At 50.1% G+C, this 21,894-nt stretch overlaps 6 non-coding genes across 6 annotated transcripts; all 6 read right to left on the bottom strand.

Annotated features, from left to right (window-relative positions):
• Nucleotides 1-1,694: 1,694 nt before the first annotated feature.
• On the bottom strand, nucleotides 1,695-1,767 carry TRNAK-CUU (transfer RNA lysine (anticodon CUU)). Its single transcript has one exon. It is a non-coding gene; the product is annotated as a tRNA-Lys (tRNA).
• A 4,815-nt stretch (nucleotides 1,768-6,582) lies between these two features.
• Nucleotides 6,583-6,655, bottom strand: TRNAK-UUU (transfer RNA lysine (anticodon UUU)). The gene has a single exon. It is a non-coding gene; the product is annotated as a tRNA-Lys (tRNA).
• Nucleotides 6,656-9,023: 2,368 nt separating this feature from the next.
• TRNAK-CUU (transfer RNA lysine (anticodon CUU)) lies at nucleotides 9,024-9,096 on the bottom strand. Its single transcript has one exon. It is a non-coding gene; the product is annotated as a tRNA-Lys (tRNA).
• A 742-nt stretch (nucleotides 9,097-9,838) lies between these two features.
• Nucleotides 9,839-9,911, bottom strand: TRNAK-CUU (transfer RNA lysine (anticodon CUU)). The gene has a single exon. It is a non-coding gene; the product is annotated as a tRNA-Lys (tRNA).
• Nucleotides 9,912-20,728: 10,817 nt separating this feature from the next.
• TRNAN-AUU (transfer RNA asparagine (anticodon AUU)) lies at nucleotides 20,729-20,801 on the bottom strand. Its single transcript has one exon. It is a non-coding gene; the product is annotated as a tRNA-Asn (tRNA).
• A 738-nt stretch (nucleotides 20,802-21,539) lies between these two features.
• On the bottom strand, nucleotides 21,540-21,612 carry TRNAK-CUU (transfer RNA lysine (anticodon CUU)). The gene has a single exon. It is a non-coding gene; the product is annotated as a tRNA-Lys (tRNA).
• Nucleotides 21,613-21,894: the final 282 nt, after the last annotated feature.

The following is a 21,894-nucleotide window of genomic DNA, read 5'->3' as shown; positions in this document are numbered from 1 at the left end:
TTCAACGAGGTCGAGGCTATTGCACGCCAATTTTTGTGGCATGGCTCGCGCCCCAAACTAGCTCTAGCCACGTGTCAAAGAAACGTCTATGACGGGGGATTGGGGATGTCTAACATTTATTTCTACTACCTAGCTATGCGTCTACTAGTGATTAACGACTGGCTAGCCGGGGGTTGGACCGATCCCGCATACAGACTGGAACTTCATGAGATGGGTTACAACGGGGTTTTCAACGCCCTGTATGGAGGCGCAATTCCGAAATCCACTCCAGAGGTGACCAAGCTGGTCCTCACGGGATGGCGCACAGCACAGAAGGCCACGGGGTGGTGGGGCCGCCTAACTCTCCAGACGCCTCTATGGCAGGGGAAATGGCTAAAGGAGGTCTCCACCCTGGAGGGCTTTCGAAATTGGGACAATATTGGAATAACTACGATCGGCGACATCTGGGGCAACTCGTACATTCGATCATATGAAGAACTCCAGAAAACATACTCTCTACACAACACCCAGTTTCACAAATATCTACAGCTCAGGCATGCTCTAAGGGTACACGTACGACCAGGAGACAGCATCCCAGAGTATAGCCCGCTTGAGGCTATGATTATGATGGGACATCTAAATAAAGGGGGAACCTCCCAAATATACCGCTCCATCCTCACTAATACATCCCCTCCCCTTGGGGAACTGCACTGGAAATGGGAGGAATGGGTGGGTCCCATGGAGGATTTAGATTGGAGAGAGGCTCCCCGAACACTGGCCATATCCACACGGTTTCCATTGTCACAGTCCCTTTATTTACACGCAGCTTACCTTACGCCTAAGAGGCTCCACCGGGCGAATCTTCGAACCACAGACGAATGCCCCCGGTGCTCTCAGCCAGGAGCTGATTTCTTCCACATGGTCTGGGCCTGCCCAATTATAGAGTCATACTGGAGGGCGGTTATAAAAGAAGTTTCCGAGGTAATGCAGTCTACGATGGAGGTATCCCCAACACCACTTTTACTGGGGGCACTGGGCGAGACAGGGCTAAATAGACCGAGCCGTACGTTTCTGGGAGTGGCCTGCTTAGTGGCAAAAAGGGACATTATGTCGGTATGGAAGGCCGTAAAAGCGCCGTCCCTTAATAAGTGGAGAAGAGGAGTGGATTGGTGTGCAGGTTGCGAAAAACTGGTGTATGAAGCGAGAGGGTGTCCTGAAAAATATAATAGAATATGGGGGAGATGGGTGGGTTTGTTGACTGACTGATTAAACTATGACGACAAGAAGCTCCATACACACCCGAATAAAAGTCACCCAGAGTCCATGGGGCAGATATGGCTGAAGTCCTTGCTCTGTGTGTGGGGTGACCGAACACTGGCCATAAAAGGGGAGAGCATACCGACCCCCTTGGAGTAGTTTCAGGGAGAGACGGTCACTTACTCTAAAGTCATAAAGACAGGACCATAATCTCTGGAATCCCGCAAACCTTAAAAACCTAAATTTAACAGGTCCCCGGACTCCACAGGAAGATTGAGACAAAGGTGGCAGATGTTACATCATGATAAGAGTGCTATGGTATTGAAATCGGTGTTTCTCAGGTATTGCTATAGTGTATGTTTGTTGTGTATTTTCTATTTGTACTTCAAAATAATAAAAATATCTTTATAAAAAAAAAAAAAAAAAAACGAAAAGGGAGAAGCCTTTAAAAAGCATCACGCCCAACGTGGGGCTCGAACCCACGACCCTGAGATTAAGAGTCTCATGCTCTACCAACTGAGCTAGCCGGGCTGCTGTGCCTATGACATTTCACACACCCTCTGTGTGTTTTTTGTGAGGAAGTAGTGTGTGGTTATCCCAGGAGGCCCCTTTGTTTCATTTTCTCTGCTGCTGACTCGACACAGGCACCTTTCTCTTTCTCCATCTCTCGCTCTACCCCAGTCTTATGTCCTCATCAGTCTCTCTGGAGCTCACTCTGGCACATACATGCATCCGTCCTCTCAACCTGTCTCTGGGCACATACTTAAATGTCCAGTAGAGAACAGTGTGAACACACCCTGTTTCGCGAGGTGGCAGTCAGCCTCCAGAGCCATGTTCTGGAGGCTGCTGGAATGGCCGAGCGGGGTAAGGTGCCACATTCAAGAGCAGTATCTTCCCCAGTCCTGTGATCAAATCCTGCTGCTGACATAAAGTAGTTTTCATACCTACTTTAATCATAACACCAGCAGGGATGAGACCTTAAACTCCTCTTTTTGAAAGGATGGGGGGGGACAGGACGGACCGGAGCGGACTCCGAGCTCGCTGTAAGCACGGGCGGCTCAGGCTAGGAAAGGGTGCAGGAAAGGCTCGGCCTAGGACTGCTCCCAGCGGAGCCTCCCAGGGCGGGAAGTGCTGCGTTGTGTGGAGTCCTGTGGGAATCGTGAGGCAAACTGCAGGATGTGTGTGTGTGTAGTTTTAAGCCTCAGCGAAATATTTGAAAAAGGTGAGAGTTAATGTTAAACCTGAAAATGGAGAAGCCTTTAAAAAGCATCACACCCAATGTGGGGCTCGAACCCACGACCCTGAGATTAAGAGTCTCATGCTCTACCGACTGAGCTAGCCGGGCTGTTGAGCTTATGTGATTTCACACACCCTCTGAGTGTTCTTTGTGAGGAAGTAGTGTGTGGTTATTCCAGGAGGCCCCTTTGTTTCATTTTCTCTGCTGCTGACTCGACACAGGCACCTTTCTCTTTCTCCATCTCTCGCTCTTCCCCAGTCTTATGTCCTCATCAGTCTCTCTGGAGCTCACTCTTGTACATACATGCATCTGTCCTCTCAACCTGTCTCTGGGCACATACTTAAATGTCCAGTAGAGAACAGTGTGAACTCTCCCTGTTTCGCGAGGTGGCAGTCAGCCTCCAGAGCTGTTTTCTGGAGGCTGCCGGAATGGCCGAGCGGAGTAAGGCGCCACATTCAAAAGCAGTATCTTCCCCAGTCCCGTGGTCAAATCCAGATGCTGACATAAAGTAGTTTTCATACCTACTTTAATCATAACACCAGCGGGGATGAGACCTTAAACTCCTCTTTTTGAAAGGATGGTGGGGGACAGGACGGACTCCGAGCTCGCTGTAAGCACGGGCGGCTCAGGCTAGAAAAGGGCGCAGGAAAGGCTCGGCCTAGGACCGCTCCCAGCGGCGCCTCTCAGGGCGGGAAGTGCTGCGTTGTGTGGAGTCCTGTGGGAATCGTGAGGCAAACTGCAGGATGTGTGTGTGTGTAGTTTTAAGCCTCAGTGAAATATCTGAAAATGGTGAGAGTTAATGTTAAACCCGAAAATGGAGAAGCCTTTAAAAAGCATCACGCCCAACGTGGGGCTCGAACCCACAACCCTGAGATTAAGAGTCTCATGGTCTACCGACTGAGCTAGCTGGGCTGCTGTGCCTATGTCATTTCACACACCCTCTGTGTGTTCTTTGTGAGGAAGTAGTGTGTGGTTATCCCAGGAGGCCCCTTTGTTTCATTTTCTCTGCTGCTGACTCGACACAGGCACCTTTCTCTTTCTCCATCTCTCGCTCTACCCCAGTCTTATGTCCTCATCAGTCTCTCTGGAGCTCACTCTGGTATATACATGCATCTGTCCTCTCAACCTGTCTCTGGGCACATACTTAAATGTCCAGTAGAGAAGATTGTGAACTCTCCCTGTTTCGCGAGGTGGCAGTCAGCCTCCAGAGATGTGTTCCGGAGGCTGCCGGAATGGCCGAGTGGTGTAAGGCGCCACATTCAAGAGCAGTATCTTCTTCAGTCCTGTGATCAAATACTGCTGCCGACAGAAAGTAGTTTTCATACCTACTTTAATCATAACACCAGCGGGGATGAGACCTTAAATTCCTCTTTTTGAAAGGATGGGGGGGGGGGAGGGCAGGACGGACCGGAGCGGACTCCGAGCTCGCTGTAAGCACGGGTGGCTCAGGCTAGGAAAGGGTGCTGGAAAGGCTCAGCCTAGGACCGCTCCCAGAGGCGCCTCCCAGGGCGGGAAGTGCTGCGTTGTGTGGAGTCCTGTGGGAATCGTGAGGAAACTGCAGCATGTGTGTGTGTGTGTAGTTTTAAGCCTCAGCGAAATATCTGAAAAAGGTGAGAGTTAATGTTAAACCCGAAAATGGAGAAGCCTTTAAAAAGCATCACGTCCAACATGGGGCTCGAACCCACAACCCTGAGATTAAGAGTCTCATACTCTACCGACTGAGCTAGCCAGGCTGCTGTGCCTCTGTCATTTCACACACCCTCTGTGTGTTCTTTGTGAGGAAGTAGTGTGTGGTTATCCCAGGAGGCCCCTTTGTTTCATTTTCTCTGCTGCTGACTCGACACAGGCACCTTTCTCTTTCTCCATCTCTCGCTCTACCCCAGTCTTATGTCCCCATCAGTCTCTCTTGAGCTCACTCTGGTACATACATGCATCTGTCCTCTCAACCTGTCTCTGGGCACATACTTAAATGTCCAGTAGAGAACAGTGTGAACTCTCCCTGTTTCGCGAGGTGGCAGTCAGCCTCCAGAGCTGTTTTCCGGAGGCTGCTGGAATGTCTGAGCGGTGTAAGGTGCCACATTCAAGAGCAGTATCTTCCCCAGTCCTGTGATCAAATCCCGCTACCGACATAAAGTAGTTTTCATACCTTCTTTAATCATAACACCAGCGGGGATGAGACCGTAAAACTCATCTTTTTGAAAGGATGGGGTTGCACAGGACGGACCAGAGCGGACTCCGAGCTCGCTGTAAGCACGGGCGGCTCAGGCTAGGAAAGGGCGCAGGAAAGGCTCGGCCTAGGACCGCTCCCAGCGGCGCCTCCCAGGGCGGGAAGTGCTGCGTTATGTGGAGTCCTGTGGGAAACGTGAGGCAAACTGCAGGATGTGTGTGTGTGTGTGTAGTTTTAAGCCTCAACGAAATATGTGAAAAAGGTGAGAGTTAATGTTAAACCCGAAAATGGAGAAGCCTTTAAAAAGCATCACGTCCAACGTGGGGTTCGAACCCACAACCCTGAGATTAAGAGTCTCATGCTCTACCGACTTAGCTAGCCGGGCTGCTGTGCCTATGACATTTCACACACCCTCTGTGTGTTCTTTGTGAGGAAGTAGTGTGTGGTTATCCCAGGAGTCCCCTTTGTTTCATTTTCTCTGCTGCTGACTCGACACAGGCACCTTTCTCTTTCTCCATCTCTCGCTCTACCCCAGTCTTATGTCCCCATTAGTCTCTCTGGAGCTCACTCTGGTACATACATGCTTCTGTCCTCTCAACCTGTCTCTGGGCACATACTTAAATGTCCAGTATAGAACAGTGTGAACTCTCCCTGTTTCGCGAGGTGGCAGTCAGCCTCCAGAGCCGTGTTTTGGAGGCTGCTGGAATGGCCGAGTGGTGTAAGGCGCCACATTCAAGAGCAGTATCTTCCCCAGTCCCGTGGTCAAATCCTGCTGCTGACATAAAGTAGTTTTCATACCTACTTTAATCATAACACCAGTGGGGATGAGACCTTAAACTCCTCTTTTTGAAAGGATGGGGGGGGGACCGGACGGACCGGAGCGGACTCCGGCTTGCTGTAAGCATGGGCAGCTCAGGCTAGGAAAGGGCGCAGGAAAGGCTCGGCCTAGGACCGCTCCCAGCGGCGCCTCCCAGGGCGGGAAGTGCTGCGTTGTGTGGAGTCCTGTGGGAATCGTGAGGCAAACTGCAGGATGTGTGTGTGTGTAGTTTTAAGCCTCAGCGAAATATCTGAAAAAGGTGAGAGTTAATGTTAAACCCGAAAATCGAGAAGCCTTTAAAAAGCATCACACCCAACATGGGGCTCGAACCCACGACCCTGAGATTAAGAGTCTCATGCTCTACCGACTGAGCTAGCCGGGCTGCTGTGCCTATGTCATTTCACACACCCTCTGTGTGTTCTTTGTGAGGAAGTAGTGTGTGGTTATCCCAGGAGGCCCCTTTGTTTCATTTTCTCTGCTGCTGACTCGACACAGGCACCTTTCTCTTTCTCCATCTCTCGCTCTTCCCCAGTCTTATGTCCCCATCAGTCTTTCTGGAGCTCACTCAGGTACATACATGCATCTGTCCTTTCAACCTGTCTCTGGGCACATGCTTAAATGTCCAGTAGAGAAGAGTGTGAACTCTCCCTGTTTCGCGAGGTGGCAGTCAGCCTCCAGAGCCGTTTTCCGGAGGCTGTCGGAATGGCTGAGCGGTGTAAGGTGCCACATTCAAGAGCAGTATCTTCCCCAGGCCTGTGAGCAAATCCCGCTGCCGACATAAAGTAGTTTTCATACCTACTTTAATCATAACACCAGCAGGGATGAGACCGTAAAACTCCTCTTTTTGAAAGGATGGGGGTGGACAGGACGGACCGGAGCGGACTCCGAGCTCGCTGTAAGCACGGGCGGCTCAGGCTAGGAAAGGGCGCAGGAAAGGCTCGGCCTAGGACCGCTCCCAGCGGCGCCTCCCAGGGCGGGAAGTGCTGCGTTGTGTGGAGTCCTGTGGGAATCGTGAGGAAACTGCAGGATGTGTGTGTGTGTGTAGTTTTAAGCCTTAGCGAAATATCTGAAAAAGGTGAGAGTTAATGTTAAACCCGAAAATGGAGAAGCCTTTAAAAAGCATCACGCCCAACGTGGGGCTCGAACACACGACCCTGAGATTAAAAGTCTCATGCTCTACCAACCAAGCTAGCCGGGCTGCTGTGCCTATATCATTTCACACACCCTCTGTGTGTTCTTTGTGAGGAAGTAGTGTGTGGTTATCCCAGGAGGCCCCTTTGTTTCATTTTCTCTGCTGCTGACTCGACACAGGCACCTTTCTCTTTCTCCATCTGTCGCTCTACCCCAGTCTTATGTCCCCATCAGTCTTTCTGGAGCTCACTCTGGTACATACATGCATCTGTCCTTTCAACCTGTCTCTGGGCACATGCTTAAATGTCCAGTAGAGAACAGTGTGAACTCTCCCTGTTTCGCGAGGTGGCAGTCAGCCTTCAGAGCCGTGTTCCGGAGGCTGCCGGAATGACCGAGCGGTGTTAGGCGCCACATTCAAGAGCAGTATCTTCCCCAGTCCCGTGGTCAAATCCCACTGCTGACATAAAGTAGTTTTCATACCTACTTTAATCATAACACCAGCGGGGATGAGACCTTAAACTACTTTTTTGAAAGGATGGGGGGGGACAGGACGGACCGGAGCGGACTCCGAGCTCGCTGTAAGCACGGGCGGCTCAGGCTAGGAATGGGCGCAGGAAAGACTCAGCCTAGGAACGCTCCCAGCGGCGCCTCCCAGGGCGGGAAGTGCTGCGTTGTGTGGAGTCCTGTGGGAATCGTGAGGCAAACTGCAGGATGTGTGTGTGTGTAGTTTTAAGCCTCAGCGAAATATCTGAAAAAGGTGAGAGTTAATGTTAAACCCGAAAATGGAGAACCCTTTAAAAAGCATCACGCCCAACGTGGGGCTCGAACCCACAACCCTGAGATTAAGAGTCTCATAACCTACCGACTGAGCTAGCCGGGCTGCTGTATCTATGTCATTTCACACACCCTCTGTGTGTTCTTTGTAAGGAAGTAGTGTGTGGTTATCCCAGGAGGCCCCTTTGTTTCATTTTCTCTGCTGCTGACTCGACACAGGCACCTTTCTCTTTCTCCATCTCTCGCTCTACCCCAGTCTTATGTCCCCATCAGTCTCTCTGGAGCTCACTCTGGTACATACATGCATCTGTCCTCTCAACCTGTCTCTGGGCACATACTTAAATGTCCAGTAGAGAACAGTGTGAACTCTCCCTGTGTCGCGATGTGGCAGTCAGCCTCCAGAGCCGTGTTCCTCAGGCTGCCGGAATGGCCGAGCGGTGTAAGGCGCCACATTCAAGAGCAGTATCTTCCCCAGGTATGTGATCAAATCCTGCTGCTGACATAAAGTAGTTTTCATACCTACTTTAATCATAACACCAGCAGGGATGAGACTTTAAACTACTCTTTTTGAAAGGATGGTGGGGGACAGGATGGACCGGAGCGGACTCCGAGCTCGCTGTAAGCACGGGCAGCTCAGGCTAGGAAAGGGCGCAGGAAAGGCTCGGCCTAGGACTGCTCCCAGCGGCGACTCCCAGGGCGGGAAGTGCTGCTTTGTGTGGAGTCCTGTGGGAATCGTGAGGCAAACTGCAGGATGTGTGTGTGTGTAGTTTTAAGCCTCAGCGAAATATCTGAAAAAGGTGAGAGTTAATGTTAAACCCGAAAATGGAGAAGCCTTTAAAAAGCATCACCCCCAACGTGGGGCTCGAACCCACAACCCTGAGATTAAGAGTCTCATAATCTACTGACTGAGATAGCCAGGCTGCTGTGCCTATGTCTTTTCACACACCCTCTGTGTGTTCTTTGTAAGGAAGTAGTGTGTGGTTATCCCAGGAGGCCCCTTTGTTTCATTTTCTCTGCTGCTGACTCGACACAGGCACCTTTCTCTTTCTCCATCTCTCGCTCTACCCCAGTCTTATGTCCCCATCAGTCTCTCTGGAGCTCACTCTGGTACATACATGCATCTGTCCTCTCAACCTGTCTCTGGGCACATACTTAAATGTCCAGTAGAGAACAGTGTGAACTCTCCCTGTGTCGCGATGTGGCAGTCAGCCTCCAGAGCCGTGTTCCTCAGGCTGCCGGAATGGCCGAGCGGTGTTAGGCGCCACATTAAAGAGCAGTATCTTCCCCAGTCCTGTGATCAAATCCCGCTGCTGACATAAAGTAGTTTTCATACCTACTTTAATCATAACACCAGCAGGAATGAGACTTTAAACTCCTCTTTTTGAAAGGATGGGGGGGGACAGGATGGACCGGAGCGGACTCCGAGCTCGCTGTAAGCACGGGCGGCTCAGGCTAGGAAAGGGGGCAGGAAAGGCTCGGCCTAGGACCGCTCCCAGCGGCGCCTCCCAGGGCGGGAAGTGCTGCGTTGTGTGGAGTCCTGTGGGAATCGTGAGGCAAACTGCAGGATGTGTGTGTGTGTAGTTTTAAGCCTCAGCAAAATATCTGAAAAAGGTGAGAGTTAATGTTAAACCCGAAAATGGAGAAGCCTTTAAAAAGCATCACGCCCAACGTGGGGCTCGAACCCACAACCCTGAGATTAAGAGTCTCATGCTCTACCGACTGAGCTAGCCGGGCTGCTGTGCCTATGTCATTTCACACACCCTCTGTGTGTTCTTTGTGAGGAAGTAGTGTGTGGTTATCCCAGGAGGCCCCTTTGTTTCATTTTCTCTGCTGCTGACTCGACACAGGCACCTTTCTCTTTCTCCATCTCTCGCTCTACCCCAGTCTTATGTCCCCATCAGTCTTTCTGGAGCTCACTCTGGTACATACATGCATCTGTCCTCTCAACCTGTCTCTGGGCACATACTTAAATGTCCAGTAGAGAACAGTGTGAACTCTCCCTGTTTCGCGAGGTGGCAGTCAGCCTCCAGAGCCGTGTTTCGGAGGCTGCCGGAATGGCCGAGCAGTGTGAGGCGCCACATTCAAGAGCAGTATCTTCCCCAGTCCTGTGATCAAATACCGCTGCCAACATAAAGTAGTTTTCATACCTACTTTAATCATAACACCAGCGGGGATGATACCTTAAAATCCTCTTTTCGAAAGGATGGGGGGGGGACAGGACGGAGCGGAGCGGACTCCGAGTTCGCTGTAAGCACGGGCGGCTCAGGCTAGGAAAGTGCGCATGAAAGGCTCGGGCTAGGACCACTCCCAGCGGCGCCTCCCAGGACGGGAAGTGCTGCGTTGTGTGGAGTCCTGTGGGAATCGTGAGGCAAACTGCAGGATGTGTGTGTGAGTAGTTTTAAGCCTCAGCAAAATATCTGAAAAAGGTGAGAGTTAATGTTAAACCCGAAAATGGAGAAGCCTTTAAAAAGCATCACGCCCAACGTGGGGCTCGAACCCACGACCCCGAGATTAAGAGTCTCATGCTCTACCGACTGAGCTAGCCGGGCTGCTGTGCCTATGTCATTTCACACACCCTCTGTGTGTTCTTTGTGAGGAAGTAGTGTGTGGTTATCCCAGGAGTGTAGGAGGCTGGACTGGCTTGTAGTGAGTACCAAGGGGTACTTGCACCTTGCACCAGGCCCAGTTATCCCTTATTAGTGTATAGGGTGTCTAGCAGCTTAGGCTGATAGATAATGGTAGCTTAGCAGAGCAGCTTAGGCTGAACTAGGAGACGTGTGAAGCTACTACAGTACCACTCAGTGTCATATGCACAATATCATAGGAAAACACAATACACAGTTATACTAAAAATAAAGGTACTTTATTTTTATGACAATATGCCAAAGTATCTTAGAGTGTACCCTCAGTGAGAGGATAGGAAATATACACAAGATATATATACACAATAGCAAAAATATGCAGTATAGTCTTAGAAAACAGTGCAAACAATGTATAGTTACAATAGGATGCAATGGGGAAACATAGGGATAGGGGCAACACAAACCATATACTCCAGAAGTGGAATGCGAACCACGAATGGTCCCCAAACCTATGTGACCTTGTAGAGGGTCGCTGGGACTATTAGAAAATAGTGAGAGTTAGAAAAATAACCCTCCCCAAGACCCTGAAAAGTGAGTGCAAAGTGCACCAAAGTTCCCCTAAGGACAAAATAGTCGTGTTAGAGGGAAAATGCAAGGAAAACACAAATCAGCAAGGCAACAACGATGGATTCCTGACTGAGGGTACCTGTGGAACAAGGGGACCAAGTCCAAAAGTCACAAGCAGCTCGGAGATGGGCAGATGCCCAAGAAATGCCAGCGGTTGGTGCAAAGAAGCTCTTACTAGGCTGAAGAACTGTGAATACTGCAGGAACGACAAGGGCTAGAGACTTCCCCTTTGGAGGATGGATTCCCCACGCCTTGGAGAGTCGTGCAGAAGTGTTTTCCCGCCGGATGGACGCTAACAAGCCTTGCTACACGCAAATCGTGCGTTTGGCGTTTTTGGACGCTGCTGGGGCTCAGGAGGGACCAGGAGGTCGCAAATTGGACCTGCAGAGAGAGGGGACGTCGAGCAAGACAAAGAGCCCTCACTGAAGCAGGTAGCACCCGGAGAAGTGCCAGAAACAGGCACTACGAGGATGCGTGAAACGGTGCTCGCCGAAGTTGCACAAAGGAGTCCCACGTCGCCGGAGACCAACTTAGAAAGTCGTGCAATGCAGGTTAGAGTGCCGTGGACCCAGGCTTGGCTGTGCACAAAGGATTTCCGCCGGAAGTGCACAGGGGCCGGAGTAGCTTGCAAAGTCGCGGTTCCCAGCAATGCAGCCCAGCGAGGTGAGGCAAGGACTTACCTCCACCAAACTTGGGCAGAAGAGTCACTGGACTGTGGGGGTCACTTGGACGGTGTCGCTGGATTCGAGGGACCTCGCTCGTCGTGCTGAGAGGAGACCCAAGGGACCGGTAATGCAGCTTTTTGGTGCCTGCGGTTGCAGGGGGAAGATTCCGTCGACCCACGGGAGATTTCTTCGGAGCTTCTGGTGCAGAGAGGAGGCAGACTACCCCCACAGCATGCACAAGCAGGAAAACAGTCGAGAAGGCGGCAGGATCAGCGTTACAGAGTTGCAGTAGTCGTCTTTGCTACTATGTTGCAGGTTTGCAGGCTTCCAGCGCGGTCAGCGGTCGATTCCTTATCAGAAGGTGAAGAGGGAGATGCAGAGGAACTCGGCTGAGCTCATGCATTCGTTATCTGAAGTTTCCCCAGAGACAGAGACCCTAAATAGCCAGAAAAGAGGGTTTGGCTACCTAGGAGAGAGGATAGGCTACTAACACCTGAAGGAGCCTATCAGCAGGGGTCTCTGACGTCACCTGGTGGCACTGGCCACTCAGAGCAGTCCAGTGTGCCAGCAGCACCTCTGTTTCCAAGATGGCAGAGGTCTGGAGCACACTGGAGGAGCTCTGGACACCTCCCAGGGGAGGTGCAGGTCAGGGGAGTGGTCACTCCCCTTTCCTTTGTCCAGTTTCGCGCCAGAGCAGGGGCTAAGGGGTCCCTGAACCGGTGTAGACTGGCTTATGCAGAATTGGGCACATCTGTGCCCAACAAAGCATTTCCAGAGGCTGGGGGAGGCTACTCCTCCCCTGCCTTCACACCATTTTCCAAAGGGAGAGGGTGTCACACCCTCTCTCAGAGGAAGTTCTTTGTTCTGCCATCCTGGGCCAGGCCTGGCTGGACCCCAGGAGGGCAGCTGCCTGTCTGAGGGGTTGGCAGCAGCAGCAGCTGCAGTGAAACCCCAGGAAGGGCAGTCTGGCAGTACCAGGGTCTGTGCTACAGACCACTGGGATCATGGAATTGTACCAACAATGCCAGGATGGCATAGAGGGGGCAATTCCATGATCATAGACATGTTACATGGCCATATTCGGAGTTACCATGGTGAAGCTACATATAGGTAGTGACCTATATGTAGTGCACGGGTGTAATGGTGTCCCCGCACTCACAAAGTTCAGTGAATTGGCTCTGAACAATGTGGGGGCACCTTGGCTAGTGCCAGGGTGCCCTCACACTAAGTAACTTTGCACCTAACCTTTACCAGGTAAAGGTTAGACATATAGGTGACTTATAAGTTACTTAAGTGCAGTGTAAAATGGCTGTGAAATAACGTGGACGTTATTTCACTCAGGCTGCAGTGGCAGGCCTGTGTAAGAATTGTCAGAGCTCCCTATGGGTGGCAAAAGAAATGCTGCAGCTAATAGGGATCTCCTGGAACCCCAATACCCTGGGTACCTCAGTACCATATACTAGGGAATTATAAGGGTGTTCCAGTAAGCCAATGTAAATTGGTAAAAATGGTCACTAGCCTGTCAGTGACAATTTGAAAGTAATGAGAGAGCATAACCACTGAGGTTCTGGTTAGCAGAGCCTCAGTGAGACAGTTAGGCACCACACAGGGAACATATACATGCACACCTATGAGCACTGGGGCCCTGTGTGACAGGGTCCCAGTGACACATACATATAGGCCACAAACCTATGAGCACTGGGGTCCTGACCAGCAGGATCCCAGTGACACATAACAAACATACTGAAAACATAGTGTTTTCACTATGAGCACTGAGGCCTGGCTATCAGGATCCCAGTGAGACAGTGAAAACAGTGACAAACACCCTGACATACACTCACAAACAGGCCAAAAGTGGCGGTAACAAGGCTAGAAAGAGGCTACCTTCTCACACAACCCCCCCACCAAACGAAGGACAATAAGGCTAACCTTGGCCAGTTGAGACTTTATTGTCTAAGTGGTGATAAGTAGAGAGTAGCTCTGCAATAGACTGGTTACTCCCTTTATCATCCACTATATGGTTACTTCCCTGTGGGGATGTAAACCACCCTGTTTGAAGTTTTTTAGCTAACCAACAATGTGAAGATGAATTTTCAGAGTTTCTATCAGTAAGTTTTAGTTTAGAGCAGTGGGAATTATCCACTGAACCTATTTGTAATGATGGAAATGCCAGACAGGGATGCTGTCTCAGTAAAGCCATAGCTGGGCAAAAACTTTGTCCATTTGGCTGGAAGAGAGAACAGGGATGCTGTTTCTCTTGAGTTGGAGCAGGGCAGGGATGCTGTCCTATGAGCTCCACACTAGGGCAGGGATGCTGTCCTAAGTGTTGTGAGGTAGTGCAGGGTTTCTGCACTAAAGTTTCTCTGGGAGGGTTGAAGGGATGCTCCATGTTAACTAAAATGGTGCTGTGTTTTCTCACCAATGTTAGTTATCCCACAGAGAGGTACTTCCACCTCAGGGAGTCCAGCTTTGCCAGCTGATGATTCCCTTGGAACAGGTGCCACCCCAGGAGAGGTTTCTCCCACCACAGGAATGGTATCCTGAATGGTAGGGTGGTTAGGGGATACTGTGATACCCTTTTTACCTGTTGATGGAGAGGGATCCTGAGTTTTCAGGCCTTCTCTCCTTTGCTTTTTCATTTCACTTGAAATGAGAGGGAACAATTCCTCAGGGATGCCCAGCATGGCTGCATGGGCATAAAACTCTACATCAGCCCAACCTGAGGCCTCTAGGTCATTACCTAAGAGACAGTCTACAGGTAAGCTAGGTGATACCACCACCTGCTTAGGGCCAGTAACTCCACCCCAACTAAACTGAATTATAGCTAAGGGAAGAAACTTAGTGGAGTTATGGACATCAATAATCTTATACTGTTGTCCAATGATGTGTTGTTCAGGAGGCACTAGGTTTTCAGTCACCAAAGTGAAACTGGCACCTGTGTCCCTGTAGGCCAAGGCCTCAACACCATTTATTGAAACTGTCTGCCTGTACTTATCCATTGTAAGGGGACAAGCAGCCAGTGTGGCAAGGCCAATGCCACTAGGTGTGACAGACACTGTCTTGGGACTGATTACATCAGTTTCCACTATGGACCCATAAGTGAACCCAACTACACCCTTTGATTGACTGTTGCCAGCAGTCCCACCACTAGTACCACTACTGCTAGGGGCACTAGAGCTTGATGTATTAGTGGTGGTAGGCTCAGGGGTTTTACCTGGACAGGACTTATCCCCTGGCCTATGGCCTCTGTTTTTACACACAAAGCACCAAGGCTTTTTAATGTGTGCAGGTTGAGAAGAAGAGGAAGAATTAGTTTTATCCCCACCCTCTGAAGAGTGTTTAAGATTTGAAGTGGGATCTTTGGTTTTACCCTTATCCCCATGCTTATCTTGAGATTTTTCACCATCTTTCTTTTTATTGCCATCTTTGTCACCCCCTGTATGAACTTTTCTGTTCACCCTTGTTCTGACCCATTTGTCTGCCTTCTTTCCCAATTCTTGGGGAGAGGTCAGATCAGAGTCTACCAGGTACTGGTGCAACAAATCAGACACACAATTATTAAGTATATGCTCTCTCAGGATTGTGTTATACAGGCTTTCATAATCAGTAACTTTACTGCCATGTAACCACCCCTCCAAGGCCTTCACTGAATGGTCAATGAAATCAACCCAGTCTTGTGAAGACTCCTTTTTGGTCTCTCTGAACTTTATCCTGTACTGTTCAGTGGTTAAGCCATAACCATCCAGGAGTGCATTCTTAAGAACTGTAAAATTATTGGCATCATTTTCTTTCACAGTAAGGAGCCTATCCCTACCTTTTCCACTAAATGATAGCCATAGGATAGCAGCCCACTGCCTTTGAGGGACATCCTGTACAGCACAGGCCCTCTCAAGTGCAGCAAACCACTTGTTAATGTCATCCCCCTCCTTATAAGGGGGAACTATCTTGTGCAGATTCCTGGAATCATGCTCTTTTGCAGGATGACTATGGGGAATACTGCTGCTGCCACCATGGGTATCTAAACCCAACTTCTGTCTTTCCTTCTCTAATTCTAAAGACTGTCTATCCAAATCCAGCTGTTGCTTCTTGAGCTTCAGTCTGGTTTGTTCCACTCTCAATCTATTGAGCTCCCTTTCTAACAATCTGTCATCAGGGTGGGTGGGAGGGACATTTCTAGATACAGAGGTATGATGGGAATGAACAGAAGGAGACCTGTCCCTTACAGAGGGCACCCTAACAGCTTGGCTACCAGCATAATGTGAGAGCACATCATTAGTATGGTGTGATTCAACCTCTGTACCAACTATGCTAGACTGTCTAGTAATGGGCAGGCTGAGAAGTTTCTTTCCTGAACCTTTTCCTGGGGGAGTCCCTGGATCAGATTGAGAACCATTAGCTACTTTTTCTACAGATTGGGCACTTATGGCCTTATCCTGTACTCTAAGCATATTAATTAACAGTTCTAAAGAAGGATTCTTCCCTACACTCAAACCTCTCTCTATGCAGAGACTCCTTGCTCCTTTCCAGCTAAGGTGATCATATGCAAGTTTGGACAGTTCAACATTTTTTCCTGTGCCAGACATTTTTTAGAGAGAGTTAAAGTGATAGAAAAAGAGAAAAAAGTTTTCAGAACTTTTTGGAAAGACAGAAAAGACTTTTTAAACTTTTAAGAACTTTTTGAAAGTTTAGAAGTACTTTTCAGCACTTAGAAAAGAGTGAGAAGAGGAAATGCAAAACTTTTTGGCTATGTGTATATACACTGACCTTGTTTTGTATATTTTTCTCTTATGAAAAGTACAATGACCAGAGTGGTAAGTAGTCTCAAGCACTTATCCCACCGCTGCACAACCAATGTAGGAGGCTGGACTGGCTTGTAGTGAGTACCAAGGGGTACTTGCACCTTGCACCAGGCCCAGTTATCCCTTATTAGTGTATAGGGTGTCTAGCAGCTTAGGCTGATAGATAATGGTAGCTTAGCAGAGCAGCTTAGGCTGAACTAGGAGACGTGTGAAGCTACTACAGTACCACTCAGTGTCATATGCACAATATCATAGGAAAACACAATACACAGTTATACTAAAAATAAAGGTACTTTATTTTTATGACAATATGCCAAAGTATCTTAGAGTGTACCCTCAGTGAGAGGATAGGAAATATACACAAGATATATATACACAATAGCAAAAATATGCAGTATAGTCTTAGAAAACAGTGCAAACAATGTATAGTTACAATAGGATGCAATGGGGAAACATAGGGATAGGGGCAACACAAACCATATACTCCAGAAGTGGAATGCGAACCACGAATGGACCCCAAACCTATGTGACCTTGTAGAGGGTCGCTGGGACTATTAGAAAATAGTGAGAGTTAGAAAAATAACCCTCCCCAAGACCCTGAAAAGTGAATGCAAAGTGCACCAAAGTTCTCCTAAGGACAAAATAGTCGTGTTAGAGGGAAAATGCAAGGAAAACACAAATCAGCAAGGCAACAACGATGGATTCCTGACTGAGGGTACCTGTGGAACAAGGGGACCAAGTCCAAAAGTCACAAGCAGCTCGGAGATGGGCAGATGCCCAAGAAATGCCAGCGGTTGGTGCAAAGAAGCTCTTACTAGGCTGAAGAACTGTGAATACTGCAGGAACGACAAGGGCTAGAGACTTCCCCTTTGGAGGATGGATCCCCCACGCCTTGGAGAGTCGTGCAAAAGTGCTTTCCCGCCGGATGGACACCAACAAGCCTTGCTACACGCAAATCGTGCGTTTGGCGTTTTTGGACGCTGCTGGGGCCCAGGAGGGACCAGGAGGTCGCAAATTGGACCTGTAGAGAGAGGGGACGTCGAGCAAGACAAAGAGCCCTCACTAAAGCAGGTAGCACCCGGAAAAGTGCCAGAAACAGGCACTACGAGGATGCGTGAAACGGTGCTCGCCGAAGTTGCACAAAGGAGTCCCACGTCGCCGGAGACCAACTTAGAAAGTCGTGCAATGCAGGTTAGAGTGCCGTGGACCCAGGCTTGCCTGTGCACGAAGGATTTCCGCCGGAAGTGCACAGGGGCCGGAGTAGCTTGCAAAGTCGCGGTTCCCAGCAATGCAGCCCAGCGAGGTGAGGCAAGGACTTACCTCCACCAAACTTGGGCTGAAGAGTCATTGGACTGTGGGGGTCACTTGGACGGTGTCGCTGGATTCGAGGGACCTCGCTCGTCGTGCTGAGAGGAGACCCAAGGGACCGGTAATGCAGCTTTTTGGTGCCTGCGGTTGCAGGGGGAAGATTCCGTCGACCCACGGGAGATTTCTTCGGAGCATCTGGTGCAGAGAGGAGGCAGACTACCCCCACAGCATGCACAAGCAGGAAAACAGTCGAGAAGGCGGCAGGATCAGCGTTACAGAGTTGCAGTAGTCGTCTTTGCTACTATGTTGCAGGTTTGCAGGCTTCCAGCGCGGTCAGCGGTCGATTCCTTATCAGAAGGTGAAGAGGGAGATGCAGAGGAACTCGGCTGAGCTCATGCATTCGTTATCTGAAGTTTCCCCAGAGACAGAGACCCTAAATAGCCAGAAAAGAGGGTTTGGCTACCTAGGAGAGAGGATAGGCTATTAACACCTGAAGGAGCCTATCAGCAGGAGTCTCTGACGTCACCTGGTGGCACTGGCCACTCAGAGCAGTCCAGTGTGCCAGCAGCACCTCTGTTTCCAAGATGGCAGAGGTCTGGAGCACACTGGAGGAGCTCTGGACACCTCCCAGGGGAGGTGCAGGTCAGGGGAGTGGTCACTCCCCTTTCCTTTGTCCAGTTTCGCACCAGAGCAGGGGCTAAGGGGTCCCTGAACCGGTGTAGACTGGCTTATGCAGAATTGGGCACATCTGTGCCCAACAAAGCATTTCCAGAGGCTGGGGGAGGCTACTCCTCCCCTGCCTTCACACCATTTTCCAAAGGGAGAGGGTGTCACACCCTCTCTCAGAGGAAGTTCTTTGTTCTGCCATCCTGGGCCAGGCCTGGCTGGACCCCAGGAGGGCAGCTGCCTGTCTGAGGGGTTGGCAGCAGCAGCAGCTGCAGTGAAACCCCAGGAAGGGCAGTCTGGCAGTACCAGGGTCTGTGCTACAGACCACTGGGATCATGGAATTGTACCAACAATGCCAGGATGGCATAGAGGGGGCAATTCCATGATCATAGACATGTAACATGGCCATATTCGGAGTTACCATGGTGAAGCTACATATAGGTAGTGACCTATATGTAGTGCACGCGTGTAATGATGTCCCCGCACTCACAAAGTTCAGTGAATTGGCTCTGAACAATGTGGGGGCACCTTGGCTAGTGCCAGGGTGCCCTCACACTAAGTAACTTTGCACCTAACCTTTACCAGGTAAAGGTTAGACATATAGGTGACTTATAAGTTACTTAAGTGCAGTGTAAAATGGCTGTGAAATAACGTGGACGTTATTTCACTCAGGCTGCAGTGGCAGGCCTGTGTAAGAATTGTCAGAGCTCCCTATGGGTGGCAAAAGAAATGCTGCAGCCCATAGGGATCTCCTGGAACCCCAATACCCTGGGTACCTCAGTACCATGTACTAGGGAATTATAAGGGTGTTCCAGTAAGCCAATGTAAATTGGTAAAAATGGTCACTAGCCTGTCAGTGACAATTTGAAAGTAATGAGAGAGCATAACCACTGAGGTTCTGGTTAGCAGAGCCTCAGTGAGACAGTTAGGCACCACACAGGGAACATATACATGCACACCTATGAGCACTGGGGCCCTGTGTGACAGGGTCCCAGTGACACATACATATAGGCCACAAACCTATGAGCACTGGGGTCCTGACCAGCAGGATCCCAGTGACACATAACAAACATACTGAAAACATAGTGTTTTCACTATGAGCACTGAGGCCTGGCTATCAGGATCCCGGTGAGACAGTGAAAACAGTGACAAACACCCTGACATACACTCACAAACAGGCCAAAAGTGGGGGTAACAAGGCTAGAAAGAGGCTACCTTCTCACAAGGAGGCCCCTTTGTTTCATTTTCTCTGCTGCTGACTCGACACAGGCACCTTTCTCTTTCTCCATCTCTCGCTCTACCCCAGTCTTATGTCCTCATCAGTCTCTCTGGAGCTCACTCTGGTACATACATGCATCTGTCCTCTCAACCTGTCTCTGGGCACATACTTAAATGTCCAGTAGAGAACAGTGTGAACTCTCCCTGTTTCGCGAGGTGGCAGTCAGCCTCCAGAGCCATTTTCCAGAGGCTGCCGGAATGGCTGAGCGGTGTAAGGTGCCACATTCAAGAGCAGTATCTTCCCCAGGCCTGTGATCAAATCCCGCTGCCGACATAAAGTAGTTTTCATACCTACTTTAATCATAAAAACAGCGGGGATGAGACCGTAAAACTCCTCTTTTTGAAAGGATGCTGGCTGGACAGGACGGACCGGAGCGGACTCCGAGCTCGCTGTAAGCACGGGCGGCTCAGGCTAGGAAAGGGCGCAGGAAAGGCTCGGCCTAGGACCGCTCCCAGCAGCGCCTCCCAGGGTGGGAAGTGCTGCGTTATGTGGAGTCCTGTGGGAATCGTGAGGCAAACTGCAGGATGTGTGTGTGTGTGTGTGTAGTTTTAAGCCTCAGCGAAATATCTGAAAAAGGTGAGAGTTAATGTTAAACCCGAAAATGGAGAAGCCTTTAAAAAGCATCACGCCCAGTGTGGCGCTCAAACCCACGACCCTGAGATTAAGAGTCTCATGCTCTACCGACTGAGCTAGCCGGGCTGCTGTGGCTATGTCATTTTACACACCCTCTGTGTGTTCTTTGTGAGGAAGTAGTGTGTGGTTATCCCAGGAGGCCCCTTTGTTTCATTTTCTCTGCTGCTGACCTGACACAGGCACCTTTCTCTTTCTCCATCTCTCGCTCTACCCCAGTCTTATGTCCCCATCAGTCTTTCTGGAGCTCACTCTGGTACATACATGCATCTGTCCTTTCAACCTGTCTCTCGGCACATGCTTAAATGTCCAGTAGAGAAGAGTGTGAACTCTACCTGTTTCGCGAGGTGGCAGTCAGCCTCCAGATCCGTTTTCCGAAGTCTGCCGGAATGGCCGAGCGGTGTAAGGCGCCACATTCAAGAGCAGTATCTTCCCCAGTCCTGTGGTCAAATCCCGCTGCTGACATAAAGTAGTTTTCATACCTACTTTAATCATAACACCAGCAGGAATGAGACTTTAAACTCCTCTTTTTGAAAGGATGGGGGGGGACAGGATGGACCGGAGCGGACTCCGAGCTCGCTGTAAGCACGGGCGGCTCAGGCTAGGAAAGGGGGCAGGAAAGGCTCGGCCTATGACCGCTCCCAGCAGCGCCTCCCAGGGCGGGAAGTGCTGCGTTGTGTGGAGTCCTGTGGGAATCGTGAGGCAAACTGCAGGATGTGTGTTTGTGTATTTTTAAGCCTCAGCGAAATATCTGAAAAAGGTGAGAGTTAATGTTAAACCCGAAAAGGGAGAAGCCTTTAAAAAGAATCACTCCCAACGTGGGGCTCGAACCCACAACCATGAGATTAATAGTCTCATGCTCTACCGACTGAGCTAGCCGGGCTGCTGTCCCTATGTCATTTCACACACCCTCTGTGTGTTCTTTGTGAGGAAGTAGTGTGTGGTTATCCCAGGAGGCCCCTTTGTTTCATTTTCTCTGCTGCTGACTCGACCCAGGCACCTTTCTCTTTCTCCATCTCTCGCTCTACCCCAGTCTTATGTCCCCATCAGTCTCTCTGGAGCTCACTCTGGTACATACATGCATCTGTCCTCTCAACCTGTCTCTGGGCACATACTTAAATGTCCAGTAGAGAACAGTGTGAACTCTCCCTGTTTCGCGAGGTGGCAGTCAGCCTCCAGAGCCGTGTTTCGGAGGCTGCCGGAATGGCCGAGCAGTGTGAGGCGCCACATTCAAGAGCAGTATCTTCCCCAGTCCTGTGATCAAATACCGCTGCCAACATAAAGTAGTTTTCATACCTACTTTAATCATAACACCAGCGGGATGATACCTTAAAATCCTCTTTTTGAAAGGATGGGGGGGGACAGGACGGAGCGGAGCGGACTCCGAGCTCACTGTAAGCACGGGCGGCTCAGGCTAGGAAAGTGCGCATGAAAGGCTCGGGCTAGGACCACTCCCAGCGGCGCCTCCCAGGACGGGAAGTGCTGCGTTGTGTGGAGTCCTGTGGGAATCGTGAGGCAAACTGCAGGATGTGTGTGTGTAGTTTTAAGCCTCAGCAAAATATCTGAAAAAGGTGAGAGTTAATGTTAAACCCGAAAATGGAGAAGCCTTTAAAAAGCATCACGCCCAACGTGGGGCTCGAACCCACGACCCTGAGATTAAGAGTCTCATGCTCTACCGACTGAGCTAGCCGGGCTGCTGTGCCTATGTCATTTCACACACCCTCTGTGTGTTCTTTGTGAGGAAGTAGTGTGTGGTTATCCCAGGAGGCCCCTTTGTTTCATTTTCTCTGCTGCTGACTCGACACAGGCACCTTTCTCTTTCTCCATCTCTCGCTCTACCCCAGTCTTATGTCCTCATCAGTCTCTCTGGAGCTCACTCTGGTACATACATGCATCTGTCCTCTCAACCTGTCTCTGGGCACATACTTAAATGTCCAGTAGAGAACAGTGTGAACTCTCCCTGTTTCGCGAGGTGG

This window comes from Pleurodeles waltl, chromosome 6 (assembly GCF_031143425.1).
Source record: "Pleurodeles waltl isolate 20211129_DDA chromosome 6, aPleWal1.hap1.20221129, whole genome shotgun sequence".
In the NCBI taxonomy this organism is placed as follows: domain Eukaryota; kingdom Metazoa; phylum Chordata; class Amphibia; order Caudata; family Salamandridae; genus Pleurodeles; species Pleurodeles waltl.
This window is presented reverse-complemented; position numbering and strand designations above follow the sequence as displayed.